The sequence below is a fragment of the Macaca mulatta genome, chromosome 12 (assembly GCF_049350105.2).
Source record: "Macaca mulatta isolate MMU2019108-1 chromosome 12, T2T-MMU8v2.0, whole genome shotgun sequence".
In the NCBI taxonomy this organism is placed as follows: domain Eukaryota; kingdom Metazoa; phylum Chordata; class Mammalia; order Primates; family Cercopithecidae; genus Macaca; species Macaca mulatta.
Window position 1 is genome coordinate 113319365 of NC_133417.1, and position 24211 is coordinate 113343575.

A 24211-nucleotide genomic window follows, 5' to 3' on the forward strand; every position below is an offset into this window, starting at 1 on the left:
TTTACATACAGTGGGAGCATAACCCTAAATGATTAAACCACAGTCCTTTCTTTGGAGAAAAATTCGAAAAAGAGCGACCCAGGATCTGGCATTCAGTTTTCCAGCCAGATTTACCAGAATTATTATTATTATTATTATTATTATTATTAGAGACAGAGTCTCACTAGTTCTCCCAGGCTAGAGTGCAGAGGTGCAATCTCAGCTCACTGCAACCTCCACCTCCCAGGTTCAAGCCATTCTCCTGCCTCAGCCTCCCAAGTAGCTGGGATTACAGGAATGCACCACCTCACTTGGCTAATTTTTGTATTTTTAGAGACGGGGTTTCACCACGTTGACCAGGCTGGTCGTGAACTCCTGACCTCAAGTCATCCATCTGCCTCGGCCTCCCAAAGTGCTGGGATTATAGGTATGAGCCACTGTGTCTGGTGTCTGGCCTACCAGAATTATTAAAGCCAGTGGTAGACCAAGCGTAGGGCAGTGGGAGCAGTAATAAAATCAACTGAAAGTTGGGCTGTGCTTATCACCATGTGCTAGCAAATGTAAACAAAGTCAATGACAAAATATTCCTCCCTGAAAAAAATATTCGGCCTAAATCTGAACAATTGCTGAGGTTACTGAGTTTTAATAATGTGCATGTAAACTTCAACTTAGCGTATTTTGTTACTTATCCTTCAGCAAACCCAGTGTTCTACATGGAAGTAAATTACAAGAGTTTCCAGTTATTCATTCGGTTTCCAACACATGGGACTCAGCAACGCAGGCTCCTTTTAAAGTAAGTTTATAATGGACCAGATGGTTCCAGCTCACTTTGGGGGCCTAGTTGTGATTTCAGCCCTAGTGTACTACAAACGCCTGTCTTTAAAGAGTAGATTTGAAATAATAGTGATTACAAAGAAAAAAAAATCAGAATATGAGTTAACTTTAGTTCTGTCCTTCTTTGTGACCTTTTGGACTTTTGATATTTATAATATGAAACAGTGAAACAATGCAGACTACAAAGTGAATGTATGTGACAGGCAAAAATTTGATTACAAATTTTCATTTACACATGAAATATTGCACTGAATTTGAATCAAATCTTTACAATTGGAATTTATTCTTGTTTTCAACATGTTGGCCTTTTGTAATTATTATCAAACTGTAATGCTATATCCATTACTGTGGCCAACCAGTATGTAGGCACAAAGTTACAAGATTTTGCTTTTATGAGAACAAAAACAAAAATACATCATTGTAATTAAAAGGCATTAGTCCATATTTTCCTTTTTTGTAATGTAATAATTTTTACTGAAACAAAGTTTAATAAAATATTTCACTTTTTGCATTTCTTTTCTGAGAGATGAACTATTATTAATATTGTTTTACTTAATGATTTTTTTTCTGAAATTGATTTTGTTGTATAGAGAATAGGAATCTGCTGTGCCACTGATTATAAAACTATCTCCTTTTTTTTTTTTTTTTTTTTTGAGACAGTCTAATTCTGTCATCTGAGCTGGAGTGCAGTGGCATGATCTTGGCTCACTGCAACCTCCACCTCCCTGGCTCAATCCATCCTCCCACCTCAGCCTCCCAAGTAGCTGGGACTACAGATGCACGTCACCATGCTCAGTTAATTTTTGTATTAAAACGATCTCAATTTTAGTTGATAAATACTCATCACCATGACTTGCCAGTTTATAAGTTTGTTACAGTCCATCTCACGTAATTTTGAAAGAAGAGTACAGAGGTGGCATCTTTCCAAGTGCTTTTTTTTTTTTTTTTGAGACGGAGTCTCGCGCTGTGTCACCTAGGCTGGAGTGCAGTGGCGCGATCTCGGCTCACTGCAAGCTCCGCCTCCCAGGTTCACGCCATTCTCCTGCCTCAGCCTCCGAGTAGCTGGGACTACAGGCGCCCGCCACCACGCCCGGCTAGTTTTTTTTGTATTTTTAGTAGAGACGGGGTTTCACCATGTTAGCCAGGATGGTCTCGATCTCCTGACCTCGTGATCCACCCGCCTCGGCCTCCCAAAGTGCTGGGATTACAGGCTTGAGCCACCGCGCCCGGCCCCAAGTGCTTTTGAATTGCAGGAGTCTTTATGTTGCCTTTTCCTGAATGAAAATGTGGCTGAATATTATTTCAACCTCACTTCTCAGCACTCTGTAAACATTGTTTCATTGTGTCCAGTATTTTATGTGACACAAAAATAGAAGCTTGTGACAATATTAATTTTTCTGTTTGTTTTGGGATTTTTCTTTTTATAATGAGAAAATATGCTGGCTTTTTTTTTCTAAATTCTGTGGTTCAAATATTTTGTTTAAATATGTCTAGGTGTATGTTTTTCTTTTTTTTCTTTTTTCTTTTTTTTTTTTTTTTGAGACAGGGTCTCACTCTATCACCTTAGGTGGAGTGCAGTGGCATATTCATAGCTCACTGCAACCTTGAACTCCAGGGCTTAAGCAATCCTTCCACCTCAGCCTCTGGAGTAGCTGGAACTATAAGCGTATGCCACCATACCTGGCTAATTTTCTTTAATATTTGTAGAGATGAGGTCTCACTATGTTGCCCAGTCTGGTTTCGAAGTCCTGAGATTTATTTCATCTGGAACATGTATTAGTACTCTTGATCTAGTTAAACTTCACTCATTCATTCATATGCATTCATTTTCTTATATCAGACTTCTATTTTACAGTGGTTCTGACTTATTTTTTTCCTAACTCAACTGAAGCACACAATACAGCCCAATTAGCAGACACTAATTACTGCAATTCAAAAGCACACCAGCCCATCCGGGGCCATTCTCATCATGTGCCCACTCAGGCTGTTATCACACACTCTCATCTCCACCCTCCAGTGGAGAATCACTCTCCTCTCATACCCTTGGTGAGCGTGTCTTTCCACTGATTCTGAGTTCTTAAGAAACGTCCTCTGTTTTTCGCTCTTTAGCCTTCATTTCTATCATCTTATCTTTATCATTCATTGTCCTTTTTTCCCCCTGTATTTTGGGAAAGTTATTTAACTTGTCCTTGTCACTACAGCATCAGTTTTGCTACACTTCCAACATTGTGGTGTTTTATTTTGTTTTTGAGTTGGAGTCTCACTCTGTTACCCAGGCTGGAGTGCAGTGGCATGATCTTCAGCTCACTGCAACCTCTGCCTCCCGGGTTCAAGCAATTCTCCTGCCTCAGCCTCTGGAGTAGCTGGGATTACAGGTGTCCACCACCATCCCCGGCTAATTTTTGTATTTTTAGTAGAGACGGGGTCTCACCATATTGGCCAGTCTGGTCTCTTGGCCAGGTTGGTCTCAAACTCATGACCTTGTGATCTGACAGCCTTGGCCTCCCAAAGTACTGGGATTACAGGTGTGAGTCACCGTGCCTGGCCTGATTTTTTGTTTTGTTTTGTTTTTAATTCCAGGACATAAGAATTTCCTTGCAATCTTTCTTCATTACATCATTCTTCCTTTAATAAAAATCTTGTTGTGGCCAGGCATGATGGCTCACACCTGTAATTCCAGCATTTTGGGAGGCTGAAGTGGGAAGATTGTTTGATTTCAGGAGTTCCAGACCAGCCTGAGCAACAGAGTGAGACCCCATTTCTGAATAAAATAAAATAAAATAAAATAAAATAAAATAAAATAAAATAAAATATTAGCTGGGTGTGGTGGCTCATGCCTATAGTTCCAGCTACTTGAGAGGCTGAGGAGGGAGGAACACTTGAGCACAGGAGTTTGAGGCTGCAGTGAGCCATGATCGTGACGCTGCACTCTGTCAAAAAAAAAAAAAAAAAAAAAAAAAATTATCGTATGGTATGGTCTGAACGCTTGCATTCCTCAAAAATTTATATGTTGAAATCCTAACCCTCAAGGTGATGCTATTAGGAGGTAAAAGGCCTTTGGAAGGTGATTAGGTCATGGGGTGGAGCCTTCATGCATTGGATTAGTGTCTTAATAAAAGAGGCCTGAGAGAGGCCCTTCACGCTGCTTCTTCAGCCGTGTGAGATTACAGTGAGAAGACGGCTGTCTGAAGGGAAGCAGGCCTTCACCAGACACCAGATCTGCCAGTGCCTTGATCTTGGACTTTCAAGCCTAGAGAACAATCAGAAATAAATTTATGTTATTTAAAAGCTACCCAGTCCATGGTGCTTTGTTAGAGTAGCCTCAACAGATGAATACATTGCATTTTCATTTCATCCTTATGTCTTCATTTTATTCCCCTCTTTTAATAACTCATAGCCCTTCCCTTAAAAAAAAAATCCATCTTGTACCTTTGCAGGCTACCAGTTTCCTGAATTTTCCTTCTGTATTCTATAGTAGATCAATTCCTGGGGCAAGCTCTACCCTGGAAACTTCTGGAGGTTGTTTCCTTTTTCCTATTCTGCAAGTGTCTCCAAGGCTTCAGCGTTTTGCTGTCTTTACTCATCCTTGAATAAGGTAAGCTATGTCTAGACCGAAGGTTTATCATCAGACAAGCTCTTGAATCCTTTCTCTGTCAAGTGGGATAATGCTGGAGCCCTCCTCTCAGACACATCCGGAGAAGAGGTCACCTCCGTAGCTATCAGGTCAGTTTCCAGATTTCAGCCAGCTTTCCCCTATGTGCTCTCTTGTAGCAGCTTTCACTGGTGCTCCCTCCTTGATTATGCCTCAACCTACCCCACCCTTTCTTCCCCTCAGAGCTAACACCATTCCCATGTTTGTCATAATCCTCTCTTTGCTTTTCTTTCTTTTCTTTCCTTCTTTTCTCCTTTAATTTTTTTTTTTTTTTTTTTTGAGACAGAGTTTTGTTCTTGTTGCCCAGGCTGGAGTGCAGTGGCACATCTCTGCTCACTGCAACCTCTGCCTCCCTGGTTCAAGTGATTCTCTTGCCTCAGCCTGCTGAGTGAGTAGCTGGAACTACAGGCGTGCGCCACCACGCCTGGCTAATTTTGTATTTTTAGTAGAGACAGGGTTTCACCATGTTGACCAGGCTGGTCTCCTGACCTCAGGTGATCTGCCCGCCTCAGCCTCCCAAAGTCCTGGGATTACAGGCTTGAGCCACGGCGCCTGGCCTCTTTGCTTTTATTTCTATAGTTGTATCACATCACTTAGGATGTGATAATCATCCCTAAATAATGTAATTAGTATTTCAAGAAATTTGAATGCAAGTTTATATTTTGCTTTTTTTCTTCTGATTATTATTTTTATTTATTTTTCTAATCATTCCTATTCAAGGAAGTTTATACTTTGGGGGGACTTGCTTCTTTCAATTTAATATGCCAATGCCCTCCAGTCCAACAGGAAAACTCCTACAGTCGAAAAAGTTGAGTTCGTTACTCATTATAGTGAGGGGGAAGCACAGCATGGGGAAGGAGGGGGCATCTCAGTAAGAGGGTGTCAGGACATCTCAGTAAGAGGGTGTCAGGACTCACTGTAGGATTTGGGCTTCTGTTAGGTAATTTCGGGGAGAGTTTAAGGAACAAGGACTTTGCTCTGGACTAGATACTGTCAGGAGCATTGAGTATTGCACTAAATCTTATCTAGAAGGAGGGAAGGCTAGACCAAGGCTAATGCTGTAATTGAGAAAGAAGCAGCAGTCCCTCATTAGCTAGAATAAGAGGGTACTTAGTCATTTTTGTGGTCTGGGCAATATCCATGTTTTGTCTGTGGTCAGATGTGATTACAGAGTAATCTTGTTTTTGTCTTTATCATGGTCATGGGGTGGCTTTATCTGGTGTAATGTTACATGAAATTACTTACTTTCAATAGGTGAACACCAATGTTTAGTTGTGAGCGGCCATCTGATAGCACGAGCACAGCTGCTGAATATTAGGGGTTGCTTTTCCTTTTCTTTTTCTCAAATGTTGATGGGATTCATCCATGTCGTTACATGCAGCTACGGTTTATTCATTTTCACCACTCAGTAGTATTCTCTTGTATAGAATACTATTAAGCACTCCATATGCAGCATAATACATTTATGTGTATTACAATACAACCATTTTTATTTATTTGCTCTACTCTCGATGGACATTTGAATTGTTTGCAGTTTTGGACTGTGATAAGTATGCTGCTATGATTATTCTTGTACATGTCTCGTGGTGCACACATTCAAGGAATTCTATAGAGCATATATTTAGGAATGGAATTGCTTGGTCATAAGGATATTACAACAGTCCCCCCGTACTGTGGTTTTGCTTTCCGTGGTTTCAGTTACCCATAGTCAACATCTGAAAATAGGTGAGTACAGTACAATCAGATATTTTGAAAGAGAGAGACCAAATTCATATAACTTTTATTACAGTATGTTGGTATAATTGTTCTATGTTGTTAATTATTGTTGTTAATCTCTTACTGCAGCTAATTTATTATTCATAGGTATGTATGTATAAGGAAAAACATAGTATACACAGGGTTTGGTACTATCCGCGGTTTCGAGCATCCACTGGGGATCTTGGAACATACCCCCTGTAGATAACGCCCCAGGGAACACTCTAATCTTCAACTCTTTAATGTCAAACTGTTTTTCCAAAATACTTGTTACCGTTTACTTCCCTCTCCCCACCTGCCCACTGCTTGATTGTCTGATACTTGGAGCTTAATGCAGTACATGGAAAATTGCAAACCCTAGAATTCACAGTATCCTGGGGCTTGCAATTCAGTATTCTCAGCACTTTACTTAGGGGGACCAGAACTTTCACTGCCACATACTTTCTGCTTCATTTATAATAGGAGACTCTTGAAAAGTTTTAAATGGAGATGGGAAGGAGCCAGTAAAGAGAGAGAGACTGAGGATACAGGGGAGAGAGAGAGTAATCTGCAGAGAGAGGATCCTGGTCAGGTGAGAGAGGACAAAATTGAGTCATTGGCATTTCTTCCATTGCAAAGTAAACCATAAATAATGCCGGGATGAGCTTACAAGGAAGTCGCCATAACTATGATTACCCTTACTAGAGTAGGGATGGTCAGGGAAGGCTCTCGATAAAACGTTGTATTGAAGTTGGACTTCGAAGTCAGGCTATAATGGATATGGGCAGAAAGAAAGGGATAGGCTGATTTAGGGATAAAGCAAAAATCTCACACAGCAAATGCTGGTGTGGAGGGTAAAGCCGTGGGAAATAATACTGGAAAGAGACTTTTTTTTTTTTTTTTTTTAACAGAGATAGAGTCTTACCATCTTGCCCAGGCTGATCTTGAACTCCTGGGCTCAAGAGATCTTCCCACTTTGGCCTCCCAAAGTGCTGAGATTACAGGTGTGACCCACCATGCCCTGCCTGGAAAGAAAGATTTGAACAGACCAAGGAAGGTGTGAAGCCTGGCCTGAGGATGAAATCTTTACCTGAGGGGAATGATACGGTTTGGCTCTTGTCCCCACCCAAATCTACCTTGAGTTGTAATAACTTCCATGTGTCAAGGGCAGGACCAGGTGTAGGTAACTGGATCATGGGAGCGGTTCCCCCATGCTGTTCTCTAATAATAAGTCTCAGGAGATCTGATCGTTTTATAAGCATCTGGCATTTCCTCTGCTTGCACTTGCTCCGTCCTACCACCCTGTAAAGGAGGCACCTGCTCATCCTTTGCCTTCTGCCATGATTATACGTTTCCTGAGGCCTCCCCAGCAATGTGGAACTGAGTCAATTAAACCTCTTTCCTTTATAAATTACCCAGTCTCAGGTATTTCTTTACAGCAGAGTGAGAACAGACTAATACTGGGAGTTTGAAGGCTTTTGTGCAAGAAAGTAATGGAATAAAACCAGTGTTGAATGCTATACTAGAGTAGTCTAGATATAACGTAGCTATACTGAAAAAGAAGGGTCAGGTCTTAGACACCCTAATAAGGGAGAATTAACACCTTAAGAAGGGAAAATTAGGTCTGTAAACTGGTTATTTCATTTAAGTAAAATATCAAAAGAAGGACAATTAGTCATTCAGTTTTAGACATGTTGGGTAGACCTTTGATTTTCATATCTAAAAATGTCAGGCAAATCAAATTATGGATTCAGCAATCTGCTTCCAGTCAGTAACAGAGACTTTAGACCATGAAACATACAAAGTAAACACTAACAACTCCCTCCACTCCCATCCCTCCATTAAAAAACAAACAAACAAACAAAAAAACCCCACCTCATTTTGTAGCTTGTGTTGATTTGCCTTCTAGTAACCAATAAGGAGGCAGTTCAGTACCTCTCTCTTCAAACAGTTACTTATGTATGCTCCTAGAAAGAAAAAAATAACTATGAAGCCATATTTATATAGATCTATACTTTTTAAATTTATTCAAGCGGGTTTGAATTCTGTGTCTATCACTTAGTTACTACGCAATCTTGGGCAGGTTGCTTAAACCTATTTGTGCCTCTCAGTGTCACCATCTAGAAAATGAAGGTGATGATATTAAAAATATAGGGTTCCAAAGAAGATTAAGCGGGTTATTGAATGTAAAGGACTTAGAAGATTGCCTGTCACATAGCAAAAGCTCGGTAAATATTAGTTATTTTTACTGTTTTCTTGGAGATCCTTTCATAGCAGTCTATATAACTATAATATTTTTAAAAGGCTGTGTAAAGCCAGGCATGGTGGCTCATGCCTGTAATCCCAGCACTTTGGCAGGCCGAGGCAGGTGGATCATCTGAAGTCAGGAATTTGAGACCAGCCTGGCCAACATGGCGAAACCCCGTCTGTACTAAAATACAAAAATTAGTTGAGTGTGGTGGCACATGCCTGTAGTCCCAGCTACTCAGGAGGCTGAGACAGGAGAATCGCTTGAACCTAGGAGGCAAAGTTTGCAGTGAGCCAGGATCGCTCCACTGCACTCCAGCCTGGGTGACAGAGCGAGACTCCGTCTCAAAAAAAAAAAAAAGGAATAAAATAAAAAATAAAAGGCTGTATAATATTCCCCACAATGGCTAGCTCCAGATTTTCAGATTTTTCTATTGTAAACAATATACTTGTATATCTATATTGGCAAGTTTTTGCAAGTATATCCATATGATAATTTTTTGAATTGCAGAATTAAAGGATATGGTATATTTAAATTTTGAAGGCTATTACTGAATTGTCCTCAAAAAAGTGTACCAATTTGCACTCCTACCAATAGAGTATGAGAATGACTGTGTCTGTATTCTTAACAACATTTATTGTTATCTAGTTTTGTAATATGATGAACAAATTCAACATAGCTCATTGGTTTTTTTTTACATAAGCTTTTAAAAAATAACAGCTTTATTGAGATATAATTCACATGGCAGGAAGTTTATCCATTTGAAGTGCACAATTCAATGGTTTGAGTATATCACAGAGTCGTGCAAGCATCACCACAAACAATTTTCATGACCTCCCCCCAAAACTGTATCTATTAGCAGTCACTCACCATTTTCCCTCTAGTCCCACCCCCGAGCCCTAGGCGACCACAAACTCACTTTCCGTCTCTCTGGATTTTCGTATTCTGAGCATTTTATGTCATTGGAATCATAAAACATATGCTCTTGTGTCTGGCATTTTTCACTTAACATAACGTCTTCAAGGCTCATCCATGTGGTAGCATGTGTCAGTTTTTCATTCCTTTTTATGGTTGAATAACAGTCTATGGTATCGATATAGCACATTTTGCTGCTCCATTCATCGGTTGATGAGCATTTTGGTTATTTACACTTTTTGGCAGTTATTTAATAATGCTGCTTTTTATTGCCAGATAACATTTCATTATATGGATATGCTCATTATTTTACATGCAATTATTCAATTGTGAATGAGACAAAGATTTCAATAGATTTGGCCACTTTCTTTTTGTTTTGTTTTTACTTGCTGAGTTGTACAAGAAGTTGTATATTAATGATTTTCTTTGCTTGTCAAATATGTTGCAATATTTTTTCCACTTTGTATATATTCAAATTTATTTTTCTCTTCCTTTAAGACTTTAGGATTGTGTGTCTTGCCTAGAAAGTCTTTTTATATTACATCTGTGTAGTGTGGGTATAAAAAAAAACTAAAAAAAAAATGAAGAAAAAGTCTAATTATTTTATTTTATGTTTTCTTTTCCTTTTTCCTTTTTTGAGACAGAGTCTTACTACTCTGTTGCCCAGGTTGGAGTGCAGTGGCACAATTATAGCTCATTACAGCCTCAACTTCCTGTGTTTAAGCCATCCTCCCACCTCACCCTCCCAAGGATCGTGGACTATAGGTGTGTACCATGCCCGGCTGGTCTGCAACTCCTGAGCTCCAGCAGTCCTCCCACCTTGACCTCCCAAAGTGCTGGGATTACAGGTGTGGGCCACAGCACTCAGCCTAGAAATTATTTTTAAACTCCTGGATTATATATAAATAAACTCACCAATAAATGAATAAATTTATTTATTTATATATATTATGTATAAATAAATTCACTCCAAACTCCTAATTATATATAAATTCACCAGTTTTTAAAAACTCCTAGATTATATACAACTCCTAGATTATATATATTTCATACTCCAGATTATATATAAATTCACCAACTATATAATCTAACATATATAATAGTAGTTCAAAACTAGTATATGTAACAAGTGTAATATATACAGTTAAGTATATATGTGTATATATATGTACTTATGTGTGTGTGTGTATATATATACACATATATACACACATATATACACTTACTTGTTTATATTACATTTCTCTCATCCAAGTATTAAGCAGCCCCCTAGGCCTAACCCTGCTTATCTTCTGAGATCAGATAAGATTGGGGGCATTCAGAGTGGTATGGCTATAGATTATGTATAGCTTTCTTTGAACCCTCTGGAAATTTTGGGAATATAAAGAGCATGGTAAAGAACCCATTTTATTTTATTTTCCATTCCTAGCCAGTTTTCTCATTACTATCTATTGACTAATACATCTTCCCTTCTCCCATCCCTCCCCTATAAATTTGACTCATCTACCTTTTTCACACATTAAATCTGTATACGTATTTGGGTTTATTTCTGTTCATTCTCTTCTATTCCATTCTATTCTATTTAGCTATTCTATTTCTTCTCTAGAATAAAATATTTTAATTATTATAACTCCATGATACATTTTAATATATAGTTATATTAATTACCCTCTCACTACTCTTGTTTTTCAGAATTTTTCTAATTGCCCATTTATATGTCTTGAAGAACTTTAGTGTTATTTTTGTCAGGTTGAAAAAAATCACCTTGTTGTTTTATTTGGCTACACGTTGAATTTATAGATCAATTAAGGAAATCAATGTCTTTATAATGTGAATAGTCTCTCTTAATGCTGTAGGCAAAGAGGGAAAATCTGAAGAGGAAAAGGAAGAGGAGGAGAAGGGGGTAGAGGAGGGGGAAGAGGGGTTTAAGAAAGAAAAAGAGATAATTTCCTTCATAATTCACATCCTAAAATATAATGTAAATTGCATTTCCCTCTGAATAGCACAAAACACTTTTAAAACATTACCTCAGTCTCTAAAACATCCCAGCAGTATGCAATTACTATTGCTAATTGATAGGCTAAAAGTTCAAGGCACAAACTTGGCCGTGTTCTTTAACTTATATAATCATTCTAAAGTGATTTCTTTTCTTTTGGGTACTTATGAGGAACTGAGTGTAAATCTTTCCTGCCTACAGGTTTTTGGTAGCCTCTGCTGGAGTAAGATTATGTAATGGATAGGTGTAATAGCTCACATATCTATATGTAAGCAATCTAATGGATGGCAACTTTATTCTGATATAAGCTACTTTGTGAAAATTTGGACTCTTACTGCAACTTCAACTTTTATCCCACTGTCAAAATTATTTCCAGATTATCCAAAGCGATAGGTAGTAAACAGAAAAATAGATTAACACTCATTCTTAGCTTCTTAGACCTCTTAATTTTGAACAGTTTCCTTTGGAGAATTGTAAAATTAAAGGTTATTTTCCTGCAATTTTTCTCCTTCTAAATATTTGGATAACACACTAGGGTGACTAAATGGATAGTTCGAGCCTGCCACGAAGACAGCCAATCTGCAAAGCAAAGCTAAGAGAACAGGGAGTCCAAATGCACTTGGAGTACCTGGAAATTATACCTGGCAGCCAGCAACCTTTTGTGCTTCTTTGTTGTACTATATTTTCTGGCAGCAGGCTTTCAAGGGTACCTTTATTTCACTGATTACTAAATTAGTGTTGGATTTAATGAGAGAGATCTGTCCTTTTATTTGTGCCTTTTTCCCTTCTTCTTCTTACTTAAAAAAAAAAAAAAAAAAGGATCAGCATCACAAAAGCTTTGTACATTTCTAGTTTGCTTTTGATGATGTGACCGTTTGCTCCCATCTATCTCCATGGTAATAAGCTGTCTCTACCCCCACTTTTTGAAGCCTCAGATACTTAGGAAGCTTCAGGACTCGAGAAGAGTTGCATGTTAAAATAATGCAGAGAAACAAATTGGTCTCTGTAAATAGGCCCCATCTTCAAAGCCTTCGAATTTTCTTCAAAATGTGATCCATTTTTCTTAGCTTGAAAACAGGTGCATTTTAGATAAAATATTTGAAAGTAAATTTGCATCTCAGCAAATGCATCTCAGTAAGTGCCCCTATTCTAAAATAAGACTTGGGTATGATTTTAAAACTGGAAGAGGCCTCAGGCTTCATTTAGTCCAAGATGTTTATTATATACTTGAGGAAATTCAGGCTCAAAGTATTTCGCAGCCTTGTATCTAATCATAACTTTGAACTGGGAGTTATGCCTCCCAGCAAGGCATTCTTTCTTCTGTCACTAATATGTCAATGATAATTATTTTTATGTTAATAACAATAGCTATTGTTAATAATAAAAGAGATAAGTCACATAAGATGCTATAAAATGCCAGTAATTGTTGTTATATCTGTGCTAGGCAACTTTCCCAATAACAAAGGTTTTCAAAAGTTGATCTTTTAGTTTTCAAATCATGTTCTCTTAAAGAATACACTCATAGAAGTCAATATTTCTAAAATATGATTATATAAAAATATACACACACATACACATATGTATTTGTAGTATATAAATAAAATATTAATAATGATTATCTCAGTAGTGGTTAAAATTAATTTAAATGTTATTTTAAAAAAATATTCTGGCTGGGCATGGTGGCTCATGCCTGTAATCCCAGCAGTTTGGGAGGCTGAGGCAGGCGGATCACTTGAGGCCAGGAGTTCGAGACCAGTCTGGCCAACATGGTGAAACCCCATCTCCACTAAAAACACAAAAATTAGCCAGGCATGGTGGCAGGCGCTTGTAATCCCAGCTACCCGGAAGACTGAAGCAGGAGAATCGCTTGAACCTGGGAGGGAGAGGTTGCAGTGAGCCGAAATCACGCCACTACACTTCAGCCTGGGCGACAAAGTGAGACTGCCTCAAAAAAATAAAATAAAATGAAATAAAAGTTCATATTTTTAAATTTTCTATGTAAAACTTGTATTACTTTCCTTATAATAAAAGAATACTTTATATTTTTGGAAAAAAATATTCACACATTTGATGCTTAAAATGTAAATCATTCCTTCCTGGCCCAATCACACTGTTCTTTTCCCACAAAATTCAAAATAATTTCATTCACAGTAGCTACAGATATTCTGCCCTGCTCTGTGTACTGTGACTTAGTGCTGGGGACTGGAATGACTGTGTCCTCTCATCATTCACAAAATATCAGGGATTTTCACTTAGGCAGGGAGAATTGACTGCAGAACCCAAGGTGTTTTGTTTTGTTTTGTTTTTTTCCAGTTGTCAAATGATCCTTTACTGAAATATTTTCCTTTGTGCTTCTTAACTAGCTAGGCATTCCACAACAACACTGTTGATGCCATCTATGATGTCATGAGGTTGGTGGCCATCAACATTATGGCCCATAGACAGGGCAGTCTCCCGGATCTCTTTAATGGTTCCAGAAAGTTCTCTGGCTAAAGATGGGTGCTGCACCTGTCAAGCAATGTTGACGATCTCATCACAAGTGATATTCCCACTGTGTTTAATGTTTTTCTGTTTCTTTCTGTCTCTTGGTGTTTCCTTGAGGGCTTTGATGATCAGGGCAGAGGCAGAAGGCACCACCTCAATCTGGGCCTGTCTGTTCTGAATGGTCAGTTTCACTGTAATTCTCAGGCCCTTCCAGTCACCCATTGATGGCAATGTCATCACCAACCTTTTATGGAGACAGACCCAGGGGGCCGATCTTGGGGGCCAGTGCAGACATGGCCCCGACTTCATCCCCGATGCACCTCAGGTACATGACTTTGATCTTGTTGGGACTGAACTTCTGCAGCATGGTGGAGGCAGCTGGTGTTGGATTAACCCGGATTTGGGACGATGGAAGAAAGTTGCACCTTGGACTCCTCCAAGCCAAGAGCTGAAAGAACCCAAGGTCTTTATAAAGTATATCCCTCTCACAGCTTTTTGTGGACTCATGTTTTACTTATTGTTTTGTTAAAAGCAATGGCAACAAAAGCCAAAATAGACAAATGGGATCTAATTAATCTAAAGAGCTTCTGCACAGCAAAAGAAACTACCATCAGAGTGAACAGGCAACCTACAGAATAGGAGAAAATTTTTGCCATCTACCCATCTGACAAAGGGCTAATATCCAGAATCTACACAGAACTTAAACAAATTTACAAGAAAAAAACAAACAACCCCATCAAAAAGTGGGCAAAGGATATGAACAGACTCTTTTCAAAAGAAGACTTTTATGCAGCCAACAGACACATGAAAAAATGCTCATCATCACCGGTCATCAGAGAAATGGAAATCCAAATCACAATGAGATACCATCTCACACCAGTTAGAATGGTGATCATTAAAAAGTCAGGAAACAACGGGTGCTGGAGAGGATGTGGCAAAACAGGAACGCTTTTACACTGTTGGTAGGAGTATAAACTAGTATAAACTAGTTCAACCATTGTGGAAGACAGCGTGGCGATTCCTCAAGGATCTAGAACTAGAAATACCATTTGACCCAGCGATTCCATTACTGGGTATATACCCAAAAGATTATAAATCATGCTACTATAAAGACACATGCACACGTATGTTTATTGTGGCACTATTCACAATAGCAAAGACTTGGAACCAACCCAAATGTCCATCAATGATAGACTGGATTAAGAAAATGTGGCACATAAACACCATGGAATACTATGTAGCCATAAAAAAGGATGTGTTCATGTCCTTTGTAGCGACATGAATGAAACTGGAAACCATCATTCTGAGCAAACTATCGCAAAGACAGAAAACCAAACACTGCGTGTTCTCATTCATAGGTGGGAATTGAACAATGAGAATACTTGGACACAGGGCGGGCAACATCACATACCAGGGCCTGTCATGGGGTGGGTAGAGGGGGGAGGGATAGCATTAGGAGAAATACCTAATGTAAATGACAAGTTAATGGGTGTGGCAAACAAACACAGCACGTCATGTATACATATGTAACAAGCCTGCACGTTGTGCACATGTACCCTAGAACTTAAAGTATATATATATATACTTTAAGTACATATATATACTATATATATAAAGTGTGTGTGTGTGTATATATATATATAAGAGCTACTTTTAAGTAAAAGAATAATAATTAGTACTACTGAGAGCTTTTCACCTCAAAGCACTGCACATGCCTTAACCCCTTTGTGGTCTCATTGAAGTATGTGTTTGCTCTTAAAGACTTTTCACAGTTTCACAAGCAAAACTCAAATGATCCATTGTATCTAAGAAGTCAAGGGAACCCCTCTGGGAATAAAGAGCTGCCTAAGAATAATAGCAGGGCCACCATATGAGACATGGTGAAAGTCCCGGGCACAGTGTCTTGTGGATGGCAGATGCTGAATAAAGGCCCCATGTTTCCAATGCAGAGATCACAATAGGGCCTGGTTATGTCTTTGAGGCCTCAGCCCATGAGGCCCACCAGGTAACCAAGCACTGTTATCATGCACCATCAGCCTGAATGGAGCCACTTGCAAGTTATAACTTTATCTCTGCTCCTGATCATGTGAAAAATGGCAAACAACTTTGTTTAACCTCCATTGACTTTTTTCCCTCCTTGACTATAGTTGAAATCAATGTATTAGGCCATTCTTGCATTGCTATAAATAAATAGCTGAGACTGGGTAATTTATAAAGGAAAGAGATTTAATTGGCTCACGGTCCTGCAGGCTGTTCAGGAGGCATCGTGCTGGCAACTGCTCAGTTTCTGGGGAATCCTCAGGGAGCTTTTATTCATGGTTGAAGATGAAGTGGGAGCTGGCCCTTCACATGGTGAAAGCAAGAGCAAGAGAGAGAGAGTGAGGGTGGGGGTGCCACACACATTTAAATGATCAGATCTCATGAGAACTTACTCGCTATCTCCAGGACAGGTCCAAGCCATGAGAAATCTGCCCCCATGACCTAAACATCTCCCACCAGGACCCATCTCCAACACTGGGGATTATATTTCAATATGAGGTTTGGGTGAGGACACATATCCAGATTATATCATTAACTAGATCCAAACAGCTTTTGCTGTCAATGACAATATTTATTTAATCCCTCCCCCATCCTTTTTTTTTGGAGACCGGGTCTCACTCTGTCATCCAGGCTGGAGTGCAGTGGCGCGATCACAGCTCTCTGTAACCTTTGCTTCCCAGACTCAAGCGATTCTCTAGTCTCAGGCTCCCAAGTAGCTGGGACTACAGGTGTGAGCCACCATGCTTGGCTGATGTGTGTGTGTGTGTATGTGTGTGTGTGTTTGTGTGTGTGTGGAAATGGGGTTTCACCAGGTTGACCAGGCTGGTCTTGAACTCCTGAGCTCAAAGCAGTCTGCCCACTTCGGCCTCCCAAATTGCTGGGATTACAGGTGTGAGCCACTCCACCCGGACTATTTAATCCTTTTTGTTTGTTTTTTTTGAGACAGAGTTTCGCTCTTGTTGCCCAGGCTGGAGTGCAATGGTGTGGTCTCGGCTCACTGAAACCTCCGCCTCCCGGGTTCAAGCGATTCTCCTGCCTCGGCCTCCTGAGTAGCTGGGATTACAGGCATGCATCACCATGCCTGGCTAATTTTGTATTTTTAATAGAGTCGGGGTTTCCCCATATTGGTCAGGCTGGTCTGAAACTCCCAGCCTCAGGTGATCTGCCTGCCTTGGCCTCCCAAAATGCTGGGATTACAGGCATGAGCCACCTCGCCTGTCCTTATTGAATCCTTTTTATAGAACGATAATGCTTGAGACCTTCAGAAATGATCAAATGATGATTGCTGTATCTTCTTTTACATCTAGGTTAAACACTGTCCTGGGAACAACTCTAATTGAGGATGAAAGAAGAATAGAAAAGGGCAATATAACTTATGCTAGGTTATTAAAAATTAGTGGGAAGTAACCAAATATCTTGAATAATGTGTCTAAAATAGATCTCTATGGTTTTGCCCCAAACCTGCTCCTTCTCCAGTAGTTACCTCTTTTTAATATATGGTACTGGTATTCGCCCACTTACGCAAACCAAAAACTAGAGAGCCACCTTGGGCTCTTCCTCTCCCTTCACTCCCAAATTCAGTTCATCTGTAAGTCCTGTTAGTTTGTCTTCCAAAAAAATTCCCACATTCTTCCACTTTGCTGCTTCTTTTTTTGTCCACTGTGGTCCCCCGATCCAAGCCCCTGCCATCTGTCACATGATCAGCACAGTGACTTCTGACCAGCCTCCCCCTTTCCCCCTCACTACAGTCTATTTTCTCCATGGCAGCCAAATTTAAAACATAAATCAGATCACACGTGTCATACCCCTGCTTGAAAGCATCCTTTCTCACAGAACAAAATCCAAACTCCTTTTGGGGAACTTGGAGTGCCTACCTGATCTAGGCACCGTGCACCTGAAGCCCTTTTTCTCCCTGTCTCTCCCTTGCTTTATCTTCTGGCTTGTGGGCCCCCGGGGTCTGCAGATGCTCCTTGTGCATGGCAGGGTCTTCTCCAAGAACCTTCATGTGATTCCCCCAGTCACATTCAAGTCTGTCCAAATTCTTTCTCCCCAGCAAGGCTTTCCCTCACCGTCCTATCCAAAATTGCACCTTGCCCTTTGTCTCCTTTCCCTGTCTTCTTCTTCCATATAGCCCTCCTCACCCTGCAATTATGTTGTATCACTTAACTTGTTTGTTTCCGCCTGAACTGTCTCTGTCTCTAGAATGGAATCTCCCCAAGGAGGGATGCGGTCTTTCTTGTAACCTATTATGAGTTCAGCTCCCAGACCAATTCTTCACATATGAAAGGTACTCAAGGAATATTTATAGAATAAATGAATGGTCTCATCTTAATCTTTTCTTCTCCTATGAGAGAGAACATTTTGGGGGTGAGGATCAATGTTAGACATGATCAAGATCCCTAGAGAATAAGAAGTTATAATAACATGCGGCAGATGCAAGAAAAAACAAATTGCATTTTTGCCATGGATTGCTGTGGATATATCCAAGTGCTGCACATGGATATTTGGGCTGTAGATTTCTGTGACTCAGAGAGATGCTCACTCTGAAAGACACTGCGTTCAATCCTGTGGAGGCTCACTATAATCATTAAGTGCTTATCGCCCCCTTCAGGTGCTTATCTTCTTGAGAACAGAGACCGTGACTCATGTTATATTTTATTATAATGATTTGCAAATAGCAGGTAATACATAAATATTTGCTAAATTGAATGACATTGATCCTTTCCACATCTGGAATAAATTTTTAGGTTCTGGTGTGCGTGTGTGTGTGTGTGTGTGTGTTTACATTCAAAATATCTATTTTGAAGTGATCAGACCTGGGGGCCTTGTTACTTCTCCCTAAGTCGATTTATCACAGTTCCAATGAAAATACCACCAAATTTTTCATGGAGCCAAACAAATTAATACTAAAGTTCATATTTTAAAAATAAGCAAGAATAGTCGGGAAACCAATAAAAAAGAAAAACTTTTAGCAGGGAGTAGCCTGCCACATAGTAAAATATTCTATAAAGCCCCTAATAATTAAAACATTTCCTATTCTTGGATAGGGTGACTCAGCAGCACAAAGATGTCAGTTGTTCAAGTCAATTTATTACCAACCATAATCCCAATAAAAATAGCAACGAGCTTTTTAAATGAAGCCATACAAGTTGATACTAAAGTTTATATGGAGAAACATTTAAAAATAGCCAGGGAAACATTTAAAAACACACAAAACTTTGAAGTAGACGAAACAGATATTAAAATATACTATAAAGCCTTTTATAATTAACACCCAGTGGTACTGTCTAATGCAGCAGAATTAAAAGCGCGGAAACAGAAAGAAACACATATGGTAACTGACTATGTGAAGAACTGGCACCTCAAACCATTGGGTCAAAGATACACTTTTATTATTATTTTTTAAAATCTACCAGTTATCCTCAAGTTCTACAATAAGCTTTTAAATAAATGGTTCTGGGACAGATGGTACATTTTGAAAAAGATAAAATTAAATTCATACGTCACACCATATTGAAGAATAAATTCAAAATAGGAATCTAAATGTAAAATGCAAAATCACACAAGTGCTAGAAGAAAACATGGGTGAGTTCTTTAACCTTGGTATGGAGAAAGCCTCAAAATCGAGAGGTAATAAAAGAAAAGGTTAATAAATTTGACTAGATTAAAAATAAAAACAATTTTGGGGGAGCATGGCTAAATACCCCACTATAAACAAAGTCAAAAAACAGTGAGCACAAGCCAGGCGTGGTGGCTTATTCCTGTAATCCCTGCACTTTGGGAGGCCAACGCAGGTGGAGCACTTGAGGTTAGGAGTTCGAGACCAGCCTGGCCAATGTGGTGAAACCTTGTCTCTACTAAAAACACAAAAAAATTAGCTGGATGTTGTGGTGGGTGCCTGTAATTCCAGCTACTGTAATCCAGCTGAGGCAGAAGAATTGCTTGAACCCGGGAGGTGGAGGTTGCAGTGAACCGAGATCTTGCCACTGCACTCCAGCCTCGGTGACAGAGTGAGACTCCATCTCAAAATTTAAAAATGAAAAAAAAACCAGCTGGGCATGGCAGTGCATGCCTTTAGTCCCAGCTACTGGGGTGGCTGAGGTGGGAGGATTGCTTGAGCCCAGGAGGTTCAGCTTGCAGTGAACTGTGATTGTGCCACTGCACTCCAGCCTGAACAACAGAGTGAGACCCTGTTCCCCTCAAAAAGAAAAATAAAACACAGTAAGCAGTGAAATATATTACAGATAAAAGGATAATATTCTTAATATGTAAAGAACTCTAAATAAATGGAAGGACAAAGGATCAAAAGCCTGATTTTAAAAATGGGAAAACTACATTAATAAACAATTCTGAGAAGAAAAAGGCTGATTATGCCTGTAATCTCAGCACTTGGGGAGGCCGAGGTAGGTGGGTCACTTGAGCTCAGGAGTCTGAGACCAGCCTGGGCAACATGGCGATAACCCTGTCTCTGCAAAAAATACAAAAGTTAGCCAGATGCGGTGGCACACACCTGTGGTCCCAGCTACTCAGGAGGCTGTGTTGGGAGAATTGCTTGAACCAGGGAGGTGGAAGCTGCAGTGAGCTGAGATTACACCACTGCACTCCAGCCTGGGCAACACACAGACCCTGACTCAAAAAAAAAAAAAAAAAATTAGGGAGAGTTTCAAAGTGTTAGTTATATCAGAAGTAGACCATCTGTATCAGTCTCTGTCGGTGAACAGAAGACCCAAATAGGATAATTTAGAGGAATTTAATGAAGAATCAGGTTTAAGGGAAACTCACAAAGAATGGTGCAGTATCCTGAAGTTAGCAAGAACCAGGAGGACATTATTGATCTAGGCCTGAACTAATTTAGAGAGAATATGGTGTAGCTAAATGGAGAATGCTGCCTGGAGAAACAGAAAGCCAAACCACAATGACTCAGCTGGGATGAAGCTGGGGAATAAATCCAGCACCCTCACCCTCCCTTACCTCTTCCATGGAACTTCTGTTGTCATCCAGTGGCTGAAATCAACCAGAAGCCAACAGGGAAAGACCTGCCTCCTGAGACACAGAGCAGGTGAGGAAGGGACAAAGCATTACCCTAGAGAGATGAATGAAAACTATTCTGCACACCAACTGTTTCAAATGGTGTGCTTTATATGTGGAACTGAGAGTCTCCAAATGATCACAAGACACCAATGTGTAGAAGACAAGGAACTAGAGGACGCCTCCTTTTAAGAGTGGGTTTAAGCAGGAGTTAAATAATATCTGAATTGGCCAGGCACAGTGGCTCATGCCTGTAATCCCGGCACTTTGGGAACACAAGGCCGGAGGATCACTTGAGGCCAAGAGTTCAAGACCACCCTGGGCAACATAGCAAGACCATCTCTCAATAATAATAATAATAATAATAATAATAATATTGATGATGTTTTGGCTAGGCATCGTGGCTCACGTCTGTAATCCCAGCACTTTGGTAGGCCGAGGCGGGTAGATCACGAGGTCAGGAACTCAAAACCAGCCTGGCCAAGATGGTGAAACCCCGTCTCTACCAAAACTACAATAATTAGCCAGGTGCAGTGGCAGGTGCCTGTAATCCCAGCTACTTGGGAGGCTGAGGCAGGAGAATCGTTTGAACCTGGGCGAAAGAGGTTGTAGTGAGCTGAGATCGCGCCACTGCACTCCACCCTGGGCAACAAACTGAGACTCCCTCTCAATAATAATAATAATATTTTATAATCTATGTTATCACAAAGCTTTACCATATTATTATAACCGTAGTAAAATAGGTGAATAGTAATAGATGAAAGACAACGACACCTTCTTTGACACTGCTCGCATTGAGAAAGGGGACCTACGTCTCCTCTCCTTGAGTCTGACTGCTTTGACCAGTAGAATATCCGAGGAGTGGCGCTGTGCTGGTTTCCAAGCTTGGCTGTAAGAGACTGGCAGCTTCCAGTTCTTGTCTGAGGACATTGACTGGAGCCCCAAGCTTCCCCGTGAGAGTCTGACTCCCCAGAGGCTGCCACCGAATAAGGAAGCCTGAGGTAGCTGCAGGAAGAAACTCTGTGGAAAGGCGGGTGGGGAGGGACAGAGAGACCGAGGGAGAAAGGGAAACAGATGCCCAGCCAACTCCTGGTTGTTCTAGTCCCCCCACTACTCCAGTCTTGCAGCTGAGGCCCCAGGCATTCTGCAGCAGAAATGAGCCATCCCTTGCTGTGCCCTGTTTGAAGATCGTCATGATAAATGGTTGTTTCAAGCCACTGCAGTATTGTTCGGTAACAACAGATACTTGGGCAGAATTTGGTACTTGGAAGTGGGGTGCTATCATAACGAATACCAAACCATGTGGCACTGACTTTGGGACAGAGTGTCAGAGAGAAGCAGAAAAGCCAGGAGGAGACTATGGGTGAGGGTGTGAAAGACTGAGGAAAGTATTTATAGAGGCTGGAAAACAGAGGACTCTTTTTATGTAGTGACAGGAAGTGTGAGGACACTGTCGCCTATGGGAACGTGGAAAACAGAAAGGGTGCTTAACAGCTTGTGGGGTTGGCTAGAGAGATGTCCAAGCAGAATGTAGAAGATGCCAACTGGCTTTTTCAGTTGCCTATGACAAAATATGAGACAGGAGAGATGATCTAAAGAAAAATTGTGGGCTGGGTGCGGTGGCTCACGCCTGTAATCCCAGCACTTTGGGAGGCTGAGGCAGGAGGAGCAGAAGATCAGAAGTTCAAGACCAGCCTGGCCAATGTGGTGAAACCCTGTCTCTACTAAAAATATGAAAAATTAGCAGGGTGTGGTGGTGCACACCTGTAGTCCCAGCTACTTGGGAGGCTGAGGCAGAAGAATTGCTTGAACCCTGGAGGCGGAGGTTGCAGTGAACTGAGATCACGCCACTGCACTCCAGACTGGGCGACAGGGTGAGATTCTCTCTCAAAAAAAAAAAAAAAAAAGAAAGAAAGAAAGAAAAAGAAAAAAAGAAAAATTGTTCAAGTTCTTAGCAAAAATGGTAAAATACAAATATTGGATTATAAAATAAACCTGTTGCTTATCCCTGGTCTCTCCCATGAAAAGATTCCCAAATAAAAAATATCTCTGGGGCCTAAGGTCAAATCCAGAATAAGATGCTTTGTCAGAAAAATTTAAGGGCAGGCCTAGTAATCGCAAGGATGTGCCTCATAGACCATCTCAGTAAACAATAGAACTTTGAAGACTCCTAAAGGTGTTGTCTTACAGGAAGGAACCTCAAAGGAGATCCAAGTATTTCTAACATGTAAAATGGGCACATTTGCATCATCTTCACAGGATTGGTGTGACTATTAAACAGAATAATACCCATTCTTCTAAATATCTGCTGATGTCTACTCTATGCCAGGCATTGTTCTAGTGTTTGAGAATTTCTAAGAGTTATTAATCTTCAGGATTCGGGAACAAAAAATTAGAATTCTTGAGAATTCTTGGCAATCCTCAAAATCATAAGTTATTCTACATTTTTCCATAACAACTTCTTGGTATGTTTTTAAAAACAACAACTGACCACACTAGTAAACAGCAAATCATTTTTCTGTGATGGGATTATACAAAAAGTTTCTAAGGCTTTCTGCAAATAAAACTTCCCCCAGAACAAACAAGAAATCCCCCCAGACATAATAAATGAATGGGTTATATGGTTTATTATTATTATGGACATATATATAGAGACAAGATTACAGTACATTTCAATGACACATAAAAATAATTTCTACCTGAGTTAGACAACAGAATATATTAAAAGAAGGGAACATTAACACAAAATAACGCCAAATAAAATGATTCAAATTGTTTCAATTCAAATAATTGAAAAATAATACTGCAAACATTTAAATTTTAAACGTTATTCTTTTCTGGAGACGGAATCTTGCCCTGTCGCCCAGGCTGGAGTGCAGTGGTGCGATCTTGGCTCACTGCAACCTTCACCTCCCAGGATCAAGCAATTCTCCTACCTCAGCCTCTCGAATAGCTGAGATTACAGGCTCACGCCACTGCACTGGCTAATTTTTGTATTTTTAGTAGAGACGGGGTTTCACCGTGTTGGCCAGGCTGGTCTCAAACTCCTGACCTCGTGATCTGCCCGCCTCGGCCTCTCAAAGTGCTGGGGTTACAGGCGTGGGCCATCGCGCCCGGCCAAAAGTTATTCTCAAAAATGAAACTGAAAAACACATAAAGCACGAATTGCCCTGAATGTCTTGGTCCTTGTTTCCTGACAAATATTCCGGGTGCAGAATGTTTCTTTCATTCTATGTTAATGTTAGTTTATTATTACTAAGAATGTGTCTACAAGCATCTTTGAATTGGGCGTTAGGGTACG

At 40.1% G+C, this 24211-nt stretch overlaps 1 pseudogene; it reads right to left on the minus strand.

The window, feature by feature from the left end:
- Positions 1-13713: 13713 nt before the first annotated feature.
- LOC711371 (large ribosomal subunit protein uL11 pseudogene) lies at positions 13714-14224 on the minus strand (annotated as a pseudogene).
- Positions 14225-24211: the final 9987 nt, after the last annotated feature.